This window comes from Ochotona curzoniae, unplaced genomic scaffold (assembly GCF_017591425.1).
Source record: "Ochotona curzoniae isolate NIBS_2020 unplaced genomic scaffold, NIBS_Ocur_1.0 scaffold_3835, whole genome shotgun sequence".
Lineage (NCBI taxonomy): Eukaryota > Metazoa > Chordata > Mammalia > Lagomorpha > Ochotonidae > Ochotona > Ochotona curzoniae.
In genome coordinates this window covers 11,499,954-11,515,479 of record NW_024467114.1, presented here as the reverse complement: position 1 = coordinate 11,515,479, position 15,526 = coordinate 11,499,954, and the positions used below count along the sequence as shown (strand labels likewise).

Below are 15,526 nucleotides of genomic sequence, written 5' to 3'. Positions count from 1 at the left end.
TGGCATCCCCTCTTGTCAGCACCTCTTTATTTCCCTCTTTAAAGGCTCAACATGTTTTGATTTACACTACGCACCAAGATAACTGCAGGTGCCCTCCGTAAAAAGCAAGGTTAACTCACCTGAGATGAATTCCTTTATTGCACACAAAAGCAACTCAGGAGCAGGAAATACAATTAATACAGGTGTTTCCCTGAAACCTAACAAATGCCCGTTATCCTGCAGGGGAAAGCCTTTAGCAGTCACCTGGAGGTGGCTCGCCTGCTGTTTCAGACAAGCAAGGATCTGAATTAGGATGGGTTTGCAGGAAAAGAGAAATAGCCCCTAGACTCCGGAGAAGCCCAGCTTTTGCAGAAGGTAAGTAAACTAGGAGCCCCAACTGACCCCAGTGTGGGGATTGCTGGGAAGAGCCCATCCAGGGGATTTCTGTGGGGTGAAGGTTTAGGGTTTTCTTCTGACTGCGTAACCCCATTCAGCACTCCAGTGAAGGCAATCTTGGTGGAGCCTGTCACTTGATTCTCCTTGGGAATATATAATGGCTGTATTAATTCAAGGAAAGTGTGCTCAGTGAGACAGAAGTGCTAACTTTCTCTTCTATTTGTCTGAGGTTGCGAGTTAGCTTGCCGTTCTGGTGGTTGACAGTTCATTACTTTGAACATCTCAGAAGTTCACCAAGAGTCTTTTATCATGAAGTGCACGGAAACTTTGCAGGGGATGTTGCAGGCTTATTTGCCGTTCAGGTTAACAAGTGATCAAACAGGAAATCAAGCAAAATAAATGCTGCAGTCCTACAAACAATTTAATTTTGCAAACCTGCCTCAAAGAAAAATTAAGACCAGAAGCCATGAAAAACAAAAGGGAGAAATTGTCAACTTAGCAAGAATACCTGACAAGCAGTTAAACAATTAAATTGCCAAGTACATTACACTTCATTTTTTAAAGCCTTGATCATGTCTCCAAATAAATAACATGCTTTCTATCTTTTAAATCTCGGTCCTGATACTGACTTTGCATTATTTCATCAAGTAAGCTGTTAACTTTGCAGTCAGGGCTGATATAAACTCATCTGGGGGACGACAATCCACTTGTCCCATTGTGACTTGCCTCCGACCTCTCTTCTTTCCCCAAAGCACACTCACAAAAGGGTCCCAACAGAAGCCTCAAAGGCAGGTTCTACCTACCTGCCCTGGGAATGACAAGATGACAAGGCTGCATGCTCAATTTCACCGCTCCCCCCCCCCCCAGTAATTGCCTTAGCTCTTGCCAAATGATGTGCTAGCTTTCTCAGGCTCTCTTGATTTAAATTGGAGGGAAGGTGCTAAACTTTTATAAATCACTTCATACCAGAGCCTGATTGTTTGAAGCAATGCCTTTTTGTTTTCTAGAATTTGATTCTCTTGCTCAAGCTGGTTATAAAACCTGTGACTTTGGACCCTAGAATATGTTATTATGTTTTTGACTGCACAGTCTGTCAAGTTTTCCTGTGTAACAGAAATGAATGCTATGTTGTGGAGCTCCCTGTGAGCAGTAGATACAGGTGCAACAAAGGAGTTAAGTAAGATTGCCAGCTTTTCTAAGTGAAAATACAACATGCCTAACTGAAATTCAGATAAACAAGGAATTATTTGTTAGTGTAAGAATGTCCCATGCAACATTTGGGAAATAATTATACCCAAAAAAATCTTGTTTATCTGAAACTCAAATTTAGCTAGACACCCTGTATTTTATCTGGCAACCGTAGTGATGAATAAAGCCAGAATAGATTTATATCTGTGAGTTTCTATGGGTAACATTTTATTGAGAAACAAAGGAATGAATTATATTTCAAGTTTGGTGTTGGAAAAACGTGAAAGGACTAATTTAAATAATAGGTAAAAATAAGATTGTTGCTAAAAAAAATACTAACATGACTAGGGGTTTTCTGATTTGCATCCATGTAAAATACAAATTTTCTCTGCGTGTATAAATATAAAACCTCCTTTGTTTTCTGTCTGAATTAGCGTTGGTTATTTTTGTGCATGACCCTCTAAAATGCTTTCATTACTCAAATAATCAGAACTGGTAACACTGAGAACAGAAAATGGGGAGGTAGGGGCCTGATTAGTCTGGCTCAGTGCCAGCATTGTGGTACAATTGTTCCATTAGCACTCGCCCGACCCCAGCACCTTGTAACAGGCAGCTGGCCTGAGCCCCGGGTGCTCCACTTCCAATTCAGCTCCCTGACAATGCACTTGGTAGGTTGCAGAAAATGGTTCAAGGCCTTGGGTCCCTTTAGGGACCCAGATGGAGTTCCTGACTCCTGGTGTCAGCTGGTTCAGCCCTGAGTGTTGCAGCATTGTATAGATGATCTGTGTGTGTGTGTGTGTGTGTGTGTGTGTGTGTGTGTCTCTGCCTTTGAGATAATAAGTTTTTAAAGATAAAATTAGTTCAAGGAAAATGGGATTTCGCTCTAACTTGGACTATCATAAGCAAAATGTTAGGAATTAAGTAACTGAGACAATGTCCAGAGTCCAAGAAAAGTATACTAAGGATAATTGATTATCAAAGTTGTTATTACACAAGAGAATGTTCTAATTTTTACTATCCTAGTTCATCATTACAAGAAAAATAGTCATGAAATTCATTTGATGTGCTTTCTCATAATTTCTTTCATTACAAATTTTGTACTATAAAGCAATTCTAAATTACTGTTACTTCTGTTTCTTTTATTAAATATTAATTCTAAGAAAAGTACTATGAATTATTTTTATTGCTGTTAGAATTCTGCAGTGGGTGTTCAGTGCAGTGATTAAAGCTCAACTTGGGACACCAATAGCCGTCCAAGTTGGAACGCCTAGGTTTGAGTTCTTGTTCTGATCCCAGTTGCTCTTCCCGATAATGTATATTATATGAAGCAGCAGTTGATGACTCACTCAGGTACCGGAATCCCTGCCATGTAGAGGACCTGGACTGAGTTCCTTCCTGGTTCCAGGCTGTGGCATGACCCAATTCCAGCTGTCGCAATTCCAGCTGGAGAATGAACCAGCGTGTGTGTGTGTGTGTGTGTGTGTGTGTGTGTGTGTATGTGATCTGTCTCTCCATCCTCGGCCTTCCAAATAAAGTAATTAACTGAACTAATGCCAACTTTATAGTTGAAATGTTTCATGGAGTTTCTCTTTATATTTAATATATCACATATAATATATTTGTATGTATTTATATAATATATATTTATATAAAGTATAATATATATTTTATATATTTATATATGTATTTTATTTCTTACTCTTAAGCAGAACTTAGAAAAGACACTGTTGGTACTTTTATTAGAACAGTACCCATGTGAAACTTAATTTCACAATTCAAAATTCCCCAATAAAGTTCCTTTCTTTCTAAGTGGTTTGATGAATGGAAGGCAATGAGATGTGTTTGTTGCAATACTAAGGAGTGAACAACAGGCTTATAACATGACAGTAGAAATGAAGGACCCGCTGATATAAATGTTTTCTCAGTCATCGTTTTATCTGTCTGCAGCATTTCATCTTGAATGGTAAATTTTGGTTTAATGTCTGGTTGAGATGTCAGATTGGGCAAGGACTGAGGTGTAAGTCAATATCCATGCAGATAGGTATCTGCGTATTAGTTCCCTCTTGGGTACATTTCAGGACCTCTGGTAGATGCCTGTAACTACATAAAGTGCCAAACTTTAAATAGGAGTTCAGTTTATTTTAGTGTAAAACCCATTTTCCAGGAACCTTTTGAGACCCCTTCATGTGCCTTCATGTGTCTCCTTCTGTCCACGAAGAAAGCGCTAGTGACCACAGGTCCTGGTTTACAGACTGTGTGAAAGGGTGTGCGTGGGAGGAGGTGGGGAAATCGGATGAAATCTCTTTGTAAAGCATCTAACACCCAGTACATGGAAAATTAAGAAAAGAAACTTGGTATTTAAGAATCCAGTGCTGAGACCGCTTTGTGACTTCATATGCAAGTGGAGAATAGAGATTAAACACTGCCCCTCTGACCAAGGCAATGTGGTACCTGGACCTATGGACAAATACAAGTGTATGCACCCTTACCAGGGGGAGTGTGTGATATCACATGACTTAAAAGGCTCAGCGGTTGGATGAGCAGAAACAGCTGTGACATTTGACTGTGGCAAGGATAAACAGGCAGCATAAATGGGCTGAGTTGTGTATCCTATTCCCTGATGTCACTCCACTACTGAGAGCACAGTACCTGCCTTGCTGAGACACCTGTAGTCTTGGCAATTGTGCCTGAGCTCAGGAAGGAAGAAGTCCTCCAACCCTTGGCAGTTGGCATTGGCAGGAAAGATCTGCAGGAGGTAGTGAGCCCTCTTAAGAGAGCAGTAAGTCATGCTCGCACTACATTTTCCCTAAAACCAAAGGAAAATCCATATTTTCAACCTTTTAAAATTGGAAGGTGAGGGAATGGATTTTGAATCAACTTTGTATTCAGGTGCTGCTTGGAATGCCCGTTAGAGCCCTGGCTGCTCTACTCTCTTGTCTCAGCTCTTGCTGATTGATGCTCCCTGGCAGATGGCAGGTGGCGGCCCACCCACGTGGGAGAGCCACATGAGTTCTGGGTTCCTGATTTGAGACTGGGCCAGCCATTGCTGTTGCAGGACTGTTAAGGAGTGAGTCAGAGGGCAGAAGCTTGTTGTCTCTCCCTGTTCCTTTGCATTTCAAATAAATACGTTTCGAAGAAAAAAAAAAACTTTTGAGAAATGTAGCTTCGTAAGAAATTACAGAGATAATAAAGTCCTTTCTGCCTAGCTCCAGTTTTCCTTTGTAGATTCTGTGTCTGAGTCTTTAGTAACTGTGCGTTCAGTGTCAAGTCCGGGACACTGAGACTGGGACAGGGTGAGGACAGTGCTAGGTGGTTTCCCCACATGTGTAGTTTCACTTCCGCAATCAAGTTATGGGCATGTTTACTGAGGTTTTGGGGTTTTTTTTAGTTTTAAAACAAGACTTATTAGAAAAGCTGAGAAAAGAGGTTCCTGTCCTAGTGACGGGAAATTGAGTTTTATTTTACAAGAAGCATCAGGTTTTTTTAAAATCATGAAAATAATTCAGAGAAATATAAATATTAATTCTATTACACCTACACATTGATTAGCAGAGGTGGATGTAAGCCCCGAGTGCAGTGGCTCGAGGGTCTGGCTGCAGACTTGAGCACTTGTCAAGGGCTCTGGCGACCTCATCTCCTTCGCAGTGTGCTTTCCCTGTGCTCTTTGTAAATGTGGCCATCATACGTAAATACTTTGGGAAGCAACTTTACATTCTAAGTCATTTCTTTCCCTCTGTCATCATTTATGATTGCATTGGCGGAAATGTACGTGTTTTACAAAAGGAAAATGTGCTGAAGAAAGAACCAAATGGTAAAACAGATCCCATTTAAAAAGCCATAAACAAGCTTACAGCAGTAAGTGGTGACATGAATAAATTGCTTTTGCAAGACATTCAGACTTAATATGATTACTAAGCCACAGCTGAAAGGCATAACTGTAATTCAAATGGTAGTAATGACTGGCACCACTGGGTTAGAAATGATCTCATGATGGCATCATAATGACTTGTTTAAAAAGAGAAACTTAGAATCTTATCATGGTAGTTAGGGAAGCAAAAATTCGATGTTGATATATGACTGGTTTTGCACTGTGTTCTTTGCTGTGTCCGCTCTGGTCTTTAATACAAAGATGTCAGGACTTAAGAGAACAGTTCTCAGAGTTTTGGTATGTCCATGGCTCTCGTGTGTTAGAAGGCATAATCATGACATTTCCTAGCTCAGCAACTTGTTGAACTTATTAGATGTCTGCATAAGTCAATGCCATCCATAACCAGTAATTTTATTTATAAGATGAGTTCTATGTAGTGAGTGGAGAAAAACTTCTGTTGAAGTCGAGAGGCTGTGTGGGCATGTATGCTTGTGCCAACAGGCTGGCCTCATACCCTACCTAGCATTAATTCCTTATGCCAGCCTTTGCTAGGAGGGCGTCTTCAGCAAGATAGAGCAGTCCCCCAGGATGCTTTCAAAGACAAAACTAAACCTATGTTTCGTCCAACCGTCAAGACATTATTACTGTTAACACTGCTTTACCTGCATATTTGCAAAGATCTTTTTTTAGCATTCTCTCTTCCATCTCAATCTTTGAGAATTTTTTTTTGTTTTACCTTGAAATTCTCTTACAAATTTCCTTTAGAAGAAAGGTCTTGCCATTTGTTAGATATGTGTTCATTTCACACTGGGAGATGTTTCATGGGCTATGAAACTCTAGATTCACTATTAATAATGTTTAAAGATACTCCATTTTCTTTCTTTCTAAAGGTTTATTTATTTGAAAGTATAACAGTGCAGGGAAGAAAGACGAGAGAAGGCAGCGAGAGAAGTTCCCATGTATTTATTTTATTCACTCCCCAAATACCCACAAAGCCTATGCTGGATCATACCAAAGCCACGAGCCAGGAATGTTTTCCAGGTCTCCCATGTTGGGGGCAGAAATCCCAGTATGTTAACGTGCATCCACTGCCTCCCAGGCACAACAGCAGGAAGCTGAATCACAAGCTGGGAGGAGTTAGTACTCAAACTAGGCACTCCCCGATGCCGGTGCCCTGAGCCAAAGCTTAACGTGCTGATGTAAAATCCCCATCCCATCTCAGCTTCTGATGGCCTCAATCCAATTGTCATTCTTGGTAAATTATCTGTTTGCCTTTTCTTTTATTGTTCTTGTCTAGTCCCTTTTCAGAATTTCACTTTCTTTTCAACAATCAGAAGTTTTATTTAAGTGTCTTGTTTTGTTGAGGCTGTTAATTTATTTTTTTCATTGTTATAATTCTGGGTAGTGACTTTTCCTAAGTGTTTTGTCCCTTCAGAAAATCTGGTGAGGGTTTTGTTAGGCTTCCTGCTCTGCTTGTGTCCAGGTTGGCTTTCTGCTAGTCAGTCAGCTGTTAGAGTCTCATCTAATTTGATCTGTAAGTGTTCTCTGGCACATTTCTGTTTTGCCTGCTTCTCTCTCATAGTCTTTGTTTCTTAGTAACAATGAGTCTCTACTTTCTCTAAATATGTTCAGCTAGCCTATTTTTCATACTCTCTGTGTTAATTTCTGGCGGTATAGGCTTAGTGGATCCTAATATATTGAATGCTTATGGTTGTGACTTTTGGTTGTTATTCTATTGATTTTTCTTACGATGTTTGATTTCCTCACTAAATACATTTTTTCCCTTGCAATTCTGAATTCACATTCCTTGGAATTTTTTGCTGTGGGCATTTTTGAAGCTCAAGTTTAAAGTTTTCCTTTAGATACGATTTATTTCCTGCTTTTACCAGTCACCTAGGGAGCACTACCTAGTTAGAAACCGTTGGAATTAAATTCTTAGCTCTGGGTTTTGCAAGGTTATTGAATTCTTTGAAATCCTATGTAAAGGCTTGCTTGTGGTTTGGAATTCTCAGGGAAGTATTTTCCCAAGCCCTTCTACCGAGAACAAAGTCTAAGACAGTTTAACATCTGTTTCCTATTTCCCTCTGCTGGCTGCTTTTAAAAATCTGATTAATGCATTATTAATTAAGTATAGTCAACTTTATAATATGGTTAATTATAAATTCTTTACCTTTTCACCACACACACAAAAATCATTTTTGGGGATTCTAGATTCATGTAGCAGTCTGATCCAACCATTCCTCTTGAGAAGGCTTGTCCTTGGTCAGTAAGTCGCCTAAGGAGAAAGAGCCCCAACAAGTGCTGGATGCTGCCAAGGCAGCTGCCGATGACGGTACTGGGTCGCTTTGGGGCTGTGAGTTTGCACAATTCGAAACCATTATATTGCCAGTTCAGATATTCACCTGAAGTTTCCATATTATGCCCAGATTTTTGTAATCGTTCTGTATTAGGAAGGATATGAATTTAAAAAAAAAGATTTATTTATTTCAGAATCAGAGAGGGAAAAAGCAAGAACTTGTATGCAGCACTTGCTCACTCCCCAGATGAATACATTGGCCAGGGCTTGGCCAGGCTGACATCAGGATCCTTGAACTTCACCCACTTTTCCCACGCATGGAGCAGGGCCCATGTGTTTGACCCTAACCCACTGCTTTCCCAGATGTACTCAGGGTGGAGAGATGGAGCAGCCAGGACTTGAATTGGTGCCACAATATGGAGGTGCCAGCATCACCAGAGGCAGCTTAACACGCTGCACTGCAAGAAATGCTTTTTTTTTTTTTTCAAAATCATAGCTTTTTTGCCCTATTACCTAAAAAGAAAAGTGCTACAAGGACAAAGGGCAGTAATATAGCCAAAAAAATTAAATGCTGGGACTGAAGAAAGAGACTAGAAGTAGAAATGTCTTCAGTTTATCCTTTATAGTGAGGAATCAACAGAATGTGCCTTAAAGATAGAAATAAGTGTAAATATAGAATTATAAACACTGGAAACCATTTTAAAAACCCTTTAAAATTATGAGATGGGAGCTGCATATGCAAAAACAAAATGAAATCAACACAGACTATTGAGCAGTAGCCTGACTCCTGGCTCCAACCTGGTCAAACCACTGATGCTTGTGGCCATTTGGTGAGTCAAACAGCAAACTGAAAATTTACTTCTCCCTCTGTAATTCCACCCTTCAAATGCCCAAATTGATCCTTTCAAAAAGAAAAGCAATAACCTAATAATTAATTTATTATTTTCAGAAAGACTGAACAATTAATTGTTCATCATTAGTTATTGAGTAAAACCCCCATTTAGACCATGAATTTCTTTTTTTTATAGATTTATTTATTTTTATTGCAAATTCAGATATGCAGAGAGGAGGAGAGACAGAGAGGAAGATCATCCATCCGATGATTCATTCCCCAAGTGGCTGCAATGGCCAGGGCTGAACTAATCTGAAGCTAGGAGCCTGGAACCTCTTCCAGTTATCCCATGTGAACACAGGGTCCCAAGGCTTTGGGCCGTCCTCGTCTGCTTTCCCAGGCCGCAAGCAGGGAGCTGGATGGGAAGCAGGGCTGCCGGGATTAGAACCACTGCCCGTATGGGGTCCTGGTGCGTTCAAGGCGAGGACTTTGACTGCTAGTTATCCAAATGGAATGAGCAGGTGATTTGTGGAATAATTTAAAAACATAATTTATCAGGTGAAGTTAGTTCTATAAGGTATTAAAATGTGGTACACTAATTAAAACAACTTTCTACTGATACAGAAAAACAGAGCACAATAGAACAAACAAAGTGTCAACATGGTACCCATACCTTAGGCTAATGTGGCCTGTTAGGAGGGACACATTTGAAATTCATGGTCTAGGCCCAGCATGGTAGGCTAGCAGTCAAGAGGGGGGAACAGAGAAAAGAAGGCGTTCTCTCATCCCTTGGTGCACTTGCCAAATGTCCCTAACTGTGAGGGCTTGCTGTGAGGGAACAGCAGATGACCCTGCACTTTGCACTACACATGGTAGTCTATGTTTAAATTTTTAACTATCTGCAGATCACTTTTACACAATAATATAATTATTTCAAAATATAAATTGAAATCAGAAAAATGTATGAATGAAATATCACACAGTCTATTTTTAAATCAAATCTAGGGAAATAGGAATTAAATGAAAGTGCATTGGTATGGGCCTGGTGCAGTAGCATAGTGGCTAAATCCTTGCCTTGCATCTGCCAGGATCCCATATGGGCACCAGTTCATATCCCAACTGCTCCATTTCCCATGCAGCTCCCTGTTTATGGACTGGGAAGGCAGTCAAAAATGGCCCAATGCCTTGGGACCCTGCCCCCACATGGGAGACCCAGAGGAAGCTCCTGGTTCCTGGCTTTGAATGGGCTCAGCTGCAGCCATCAGAACCACTGGGGAGTGAACCAGCAGACAGAAAATCTTTCTCTGTCTCTCCATCTCTCTATAAATCTAACTTTCCAATAAAAATAAAATCTTAAAAATGCATAGGTATGTTGATGACATTAAATTGTGCTCAACTTTTTGATCAACAAATTCAACATTAAAGAGATATTGTGTATATGTTCTACCACTTGCACTGGATCGATGGGAACATTTGCTGGGAAGTTGACATTTTTATTGTCTTCAGATCATGTGTGTGTATTTTTTATGTTTCTTGTGGAAACAGGGAGCAGCTTGTAACACATTCATTTTTAACAAGCATCTTTAAAAGTCTGTTTGAAAGACGTTTCCTCATTGGAAAAATTAGCACTATGCACGAGAGTGTGTGTAATTGTTACTCAAGCATTAGACTATTAAATTGCAAATCCTACACTGAAAGTAAAAATATATCGACGCCTTACTGGGGTGCAGTGAGTTAAGGAACCCTAGGATTTTTCTCTTGAATGCTGTAGAGCATCTCTGGGGGAATTGAACCAAAATATGTTTTTTTCTTCTGTTTATTCTTCCTTTCTTCTTCTCCTTCCCTTCCTCCGCCCTCCTCCTCCTTTTTTAAAATCACAGAATCCACTTACTAAAATTGTGCCTCACAGAGCTTTGACCTTTAGACTATAATGGCTTCCTCAAGGCCATTATAGCTTACGGGGCACACACCTTCCAATCTTTCAACCTTCAAGGAAAGGTTACCAAGTTTTAGAGTACAAAGCACCTGACTCTTGTCATCTTGTCTATTCACTTTCCCCACCAAAAGCCAAAAGTATTGGCTTACTCTCTTACTCTGGGGACTTTTGTCTTCAGTGTATGAAATGACATTCCTGAAAATCAAATATGTTTTTGAGTAGAAAGGGTTGATTTTCTTCTTTCTCTCCCTCTCTCTCTCTCTTTCTCTTTCTCTCTCTCTCTGACATTCTAGGACAACAGGTTTGATGGAATTCCTAAGGCCACCAAGTAAAAATCTCTTGCCATGGTCAGGATCAAACTGCATATGTAGGGAGAAAGGGTAGTTTTTAATCTGGCGTAATCTGTCTTTATCTGTAAAAATACATGCCACACCTGAATTATCTAGAGAGATTACTACTAATCTTACTTTTTTCACTTGTATTTTAGTCAATACACATGATTCTGTTCAAAGCTGAAATGCAACATGGGTTGGTAAATGTTGAAAATGGAAGCATGAATAAGGATGACACAGAATCACCATATAAACTAGGATTTTTCCTTTCATCTCTTTATAATACATGTGTATCCATCCAGACACTGGAGCAATGCTTAAGTTAGCAAGCACCTTAACCACCCCAAAGCAGGAGCTAAGGAACAAATGTAAGACTTTCTCTTTCATAGTATACTTCAGAGATAGGCTGTGGCTCTGGTCCACAATGACCTCACCAAGCTGGTTGCTCTGTACCTTCTCATTGCTCTGTGGTACTCTTCCATGGTCACCGAGCAATGCCAGCTAGAGGCTCCAGCCATCATATCCACATTCCAGCCCACAAGGATGGAGGACAAGGAAAGAATTGAGTGTGGCTCTTCCTTTTAACAAGAATGTCTGCAGTGCCCACAACATGGTTGTATGGCATGGCTCATGCAAGGATGGCGAGAAGAGTTTTTGTTTTGGAGAACTTGGCCAACTAAAAATCTGCTTGTTCCATCACGTTGATTCTTCATGGTTCACATCCTCATACTGCATGGGAGGTAAAGGCTCGGGATTTGTCCTTGTTCTAGCCTGATCTTGTAAATCATGAGATAAACATCAGCTGTAAGATGAGCACTTTGATATAATGGGGGACAATTTTAAAAATGATTTAAATCATCAAAATTGACAAAATGAAACAAAAACTAACTTCAAGAAAGTTTCTTTTTGTTGGTATTGTAGGTATGGTCTATTGCCAACTTTCCTCCATCCAAGGCGAGACATTCAGCCGAAACAGATACTATAACAAAACCTCCAGATTTTAAGCAACCTCTGTTTTATTTAAACTATCTTAAATACTGAGAGGAAATGTACTCCATTCATTTTATGAGACTAGTAAAAACCTCTATAGCAGAACTTGTTAAAGCGAGCATAACAAAGTAAAACTTGAGTTGAAAGGCAGTTATATATTTAGTTTAAGCTTATGAAGTGTCAGGAAAAATTGTGAAGTTTTTATTGGACTTACGTTGAATTTATAGCTCACGTGGGTTTCTGTTTACATATGCAGGATATTGGCAGTTCAGATTTTGATCTCTCTTGTTTGGCCTCACCAGGGTGGCAGCTTGGGCTGCCAGCCAATGGTGCTTCTCCTATAGGAGGATCCCTTGAAGAACAGCTTATGCACACCCATGGCTACTACATGATTGAGACATTAGTCTTTGATTCCTAGTAGCTTCGCTGCCAGACGCAATGAATGGATGGCACACATGCTGGGGTCCAAGCATGGTTACCAACCATGTCAGTTCTGAGGGAATCTGAAAGCACTGGGGTTTCACCCTGGGATGAACAAAGTAGGGAACCAAGCTGAGTGAACAGCGAGCAGGGTGAGTGGGTTGGAGGCAACGAGGAGTAGAGGAAATAGGAGAGGACAGGTTGGCGGCAGAGGGGTACCTGAACATGTGTGGACACGGGAATGCAGCAGAAACAACAGTGTGGTTTTGCAGTGACCAGATATCCCAGTGGCATTCAGTCAGTGGCAATCTGAACTGTACAGGCAGCCAGAACTCCACCAGCAACCAGGTGGGAAGGGGAGTTCACTGGAGGCTCAGGAGGTGAACCCAGCCTGCTTGTTTGTTTGATCTGACCAGGAGAAGAGACAGAACAGCAGATGCCACACAGGAGGTACAGGAACAAAGTGAATTTCACAGACCAGACACCCCACAGAGTTGAATCAGACGCCATTTTGTGCAGGAAGGCAAAGGCTATGGGACATGACTATGCATGCACTAAACTGGGAGCAAACTCATTTCTGGCTCAGTGAATTGCAACAATGTGGCATCCTATAGGTTCCGCTCAAAATCAGTAGCCCCCAGGTAGCCCCCAGACCTAACAACCAGCAGATCAAGAACTCCACTAGTGGCACATCAGGTGCCATTTTGTACAGTGTGGCAAAGGTTTGAGACTGCAGGGAAAACAGTGAACTGTACATGTGCTGAGCTGGGAGTGAATCCACTGAGCTCAGTGCCTTGCACTGATTGCCATTCACTGGAAGGAGTGGCATATGTGACTGCAAAGAACTGTGTACCAACTGCAATAAATAAAATAGAATTGTAGACTTTGGGTGACACAGCTTAAAAACCTGCCTTAAGGAGAAAAATCTGATTACCAGAAGTACAGTGACCCAGAGCAAAAGAAGAGACAGAGGCACAATGAATATTACTGAAGACTCTCCTGCAAAGGAGCAAAAGCCTTTGCCAACCTCAGAGTTTACTGAGAAATACATTGATAAAATAGGGGGAGAAGTACAGAATTCTGAAAACTCATTATAAAGCTTCTTATCAACAATGAGAAGCACATACAGGAGTTCAAGGAATTTGAGGACTATGTCACACAGGAAATAGCAACACTGAAACAAAGTCAAGCCAAGTTATTGGGAATGACGGATGCAATATAATAGGATGAAGGAGGCATAAGAAAGAATCTCAGAATTGGAAGATATTTCTTGTCACAATGGGGAAACAAACAAAAAGCTGGAAGCAGGGCTGAATCAGGCCAAAAAAACTATCCAAGAATTAAGAGACATTATTAAAAAGCCAAATATAGCAGTTATGAGAGTCCCAGGAGGCGCAGAAAGAAGCTGAGTTCAAAGATATATTTAATGAAATAATCAAGGAAATTTTCCCTAATCTAGAGAAATAATTAGGAAACAGCATCTAGGAGGGGCACAGAACTTCTAACAGGGTTGACTAAAAGTGATCTTCACTACCACTTCTCATTCTTTCTTCTTCTCCTGGCTCTGCTTGTGTCTGGATGGTCATAATCCTCACGTCATTATGTTGACACCTGTCTATTTGTGAAGATGGCCTCCTCTTCTGATTCTTTGGTGACAGTAGATCTCCATCATTTGGATATTTGGTGACAGTAGATCTCCACTATTTGGATTAGTCTGGGGATTTGGGTGGGCAGACAGACAACCTTGGTGGCATGTTCTCTACATGAGATGGAGCACTTCCTGTGCTCTAAGACCTTATTGGTGGTTGTGTTCTGTGGCCTGGTGAAGCAGGGCCAGAGCCTGGGTTTCACAGAAATGCATGGACTTGCCTGCTGGCCTAGGGTAGGCTTCAGTAGGGGGTTGAGGTTTGGTGCCATCGCTGCTTAGCACCTGGGGGTGAAAAGGGCTGGATACTCACTCCATGAGTAATTGCTGACCTGCAGTTGTTTCCTGGTCTGAGGAAGACTTAGTAAGATCCCTGGAACTTAGTTGGCTTTTCTTCCTGCTAGGATGGGAAGAGCCATGTGTTCCCTCTGCAGCCCTGTAATTGCCTCTGACCTGGGAAAGACTTGAGGAAGGCGTCCTGGCAGTGTGGGGAAGCTGGTTGTGGATTTGAGCCTGGAAGATTCATAGTTTCTTGCAGCATGATGTTATTGGCTGGTTTCTCCATTGGCCAGAGTTCAGAACAGCTGAGATCTACCTGCTTCTTCTGTGAGCATCACCTGTGCTTTTATTTTTCCTGACTCCACATGGTCCAGTCATATCAGTGTTCTTGGTGTTTCTCATGGTACAAGATGGTGAGTGCTTCTTGTGAATGGCCTCACAGTGGTAGAAAATTGGAAGGTCTTCTGATCCTCATCCAAGTCAATAAAAAAACTGTGAGTCCAGCAGGATTCTGTGTGTGGCACTGTGTTGGCTTTGGGGAGACAACACGTTCAAGGAGTGCCATGCTTCCAACTCTGTCGCTTTTCACAGGTGTATAGCCTAGGAAGGCATCTAAAGCCTGCTCCTGAGCTCTGGGACATTCCCAGCAGTATTCTTACCTGTGAATCATTACCAGGTGGATTTGAGTGGTGGGGTTGGGGTAAGGGAGTAAAATCATCTTGCTGATGGCATACTTTTTTTTTTTTTGGCCAACATTTTAAAGCAGAGTTTTGGAATTTATAAAATAACCATCATATAAACATTTGTAATGAAATACAAGCATTACCTCACTATCCTTTCTCACTCCCATTTTTCTTTTTTAAATTTTATTTCAGTTTCATGATACAATTTCATACGCTCTGAAGTTTCCCTTCCCCCTCCACAAATTCCCTCCCCGCCCCCCACACTGCCACAATAGCATAGTCCTTCATAAGCAGTCACAAGTCCATCATTCTGCGGTTCAAGTGCATCCTGACATTGCATCACCCCCATTTTTCAAATGTTCCATATCTTTCTGGACTTATTCTAAGAGATATATTAGAGTATTTAAGATCCATATTTTTTGACCTGCTAGGAACCTAAGTATGAATCCAAGTAAGTCCAGTTTTGAACAACCTTGTGTTCTGCAAACAGAGGCCACTGACCATCACGACAATAGTTTTATGACAAAATTGTACAACTTAAACCATTTATAGATTAGCCTGCTGTGCCACAACACCAGGCCCCAAATATGTTTATGTACAGCGTTGCTCAGGGTATAGGTGGCCTGGTCACCAAACCAAAGGATGTGTCTTGCAACAGGCGACTTGTGTGTGACCTTTTTGA

The 15,526-nt window shown here is 41.0% G+C and overlaps 1 long non-coding RNA gene across 1 annotated transcript in view; it reads left to right on the top strand.

Annotated features, from left to right (window-relative positions):
* The window catches only part of LOC121145866, an 82,543-nt gene that overhangs the window by 19,847 nt on the left and 47,170 nt on the right, over window positions 1-15,526 (top strand). Inside the window, exon 2 of the long non-coding RNA XR_005882093.1 lies at window positions 223-354. This is a non-coding gene — a long non-coding RNA (uncharacterized LOC121145866). The remainder of the gene's footprint in view (window positions 1-222; window positions 355-15,526) is intronic.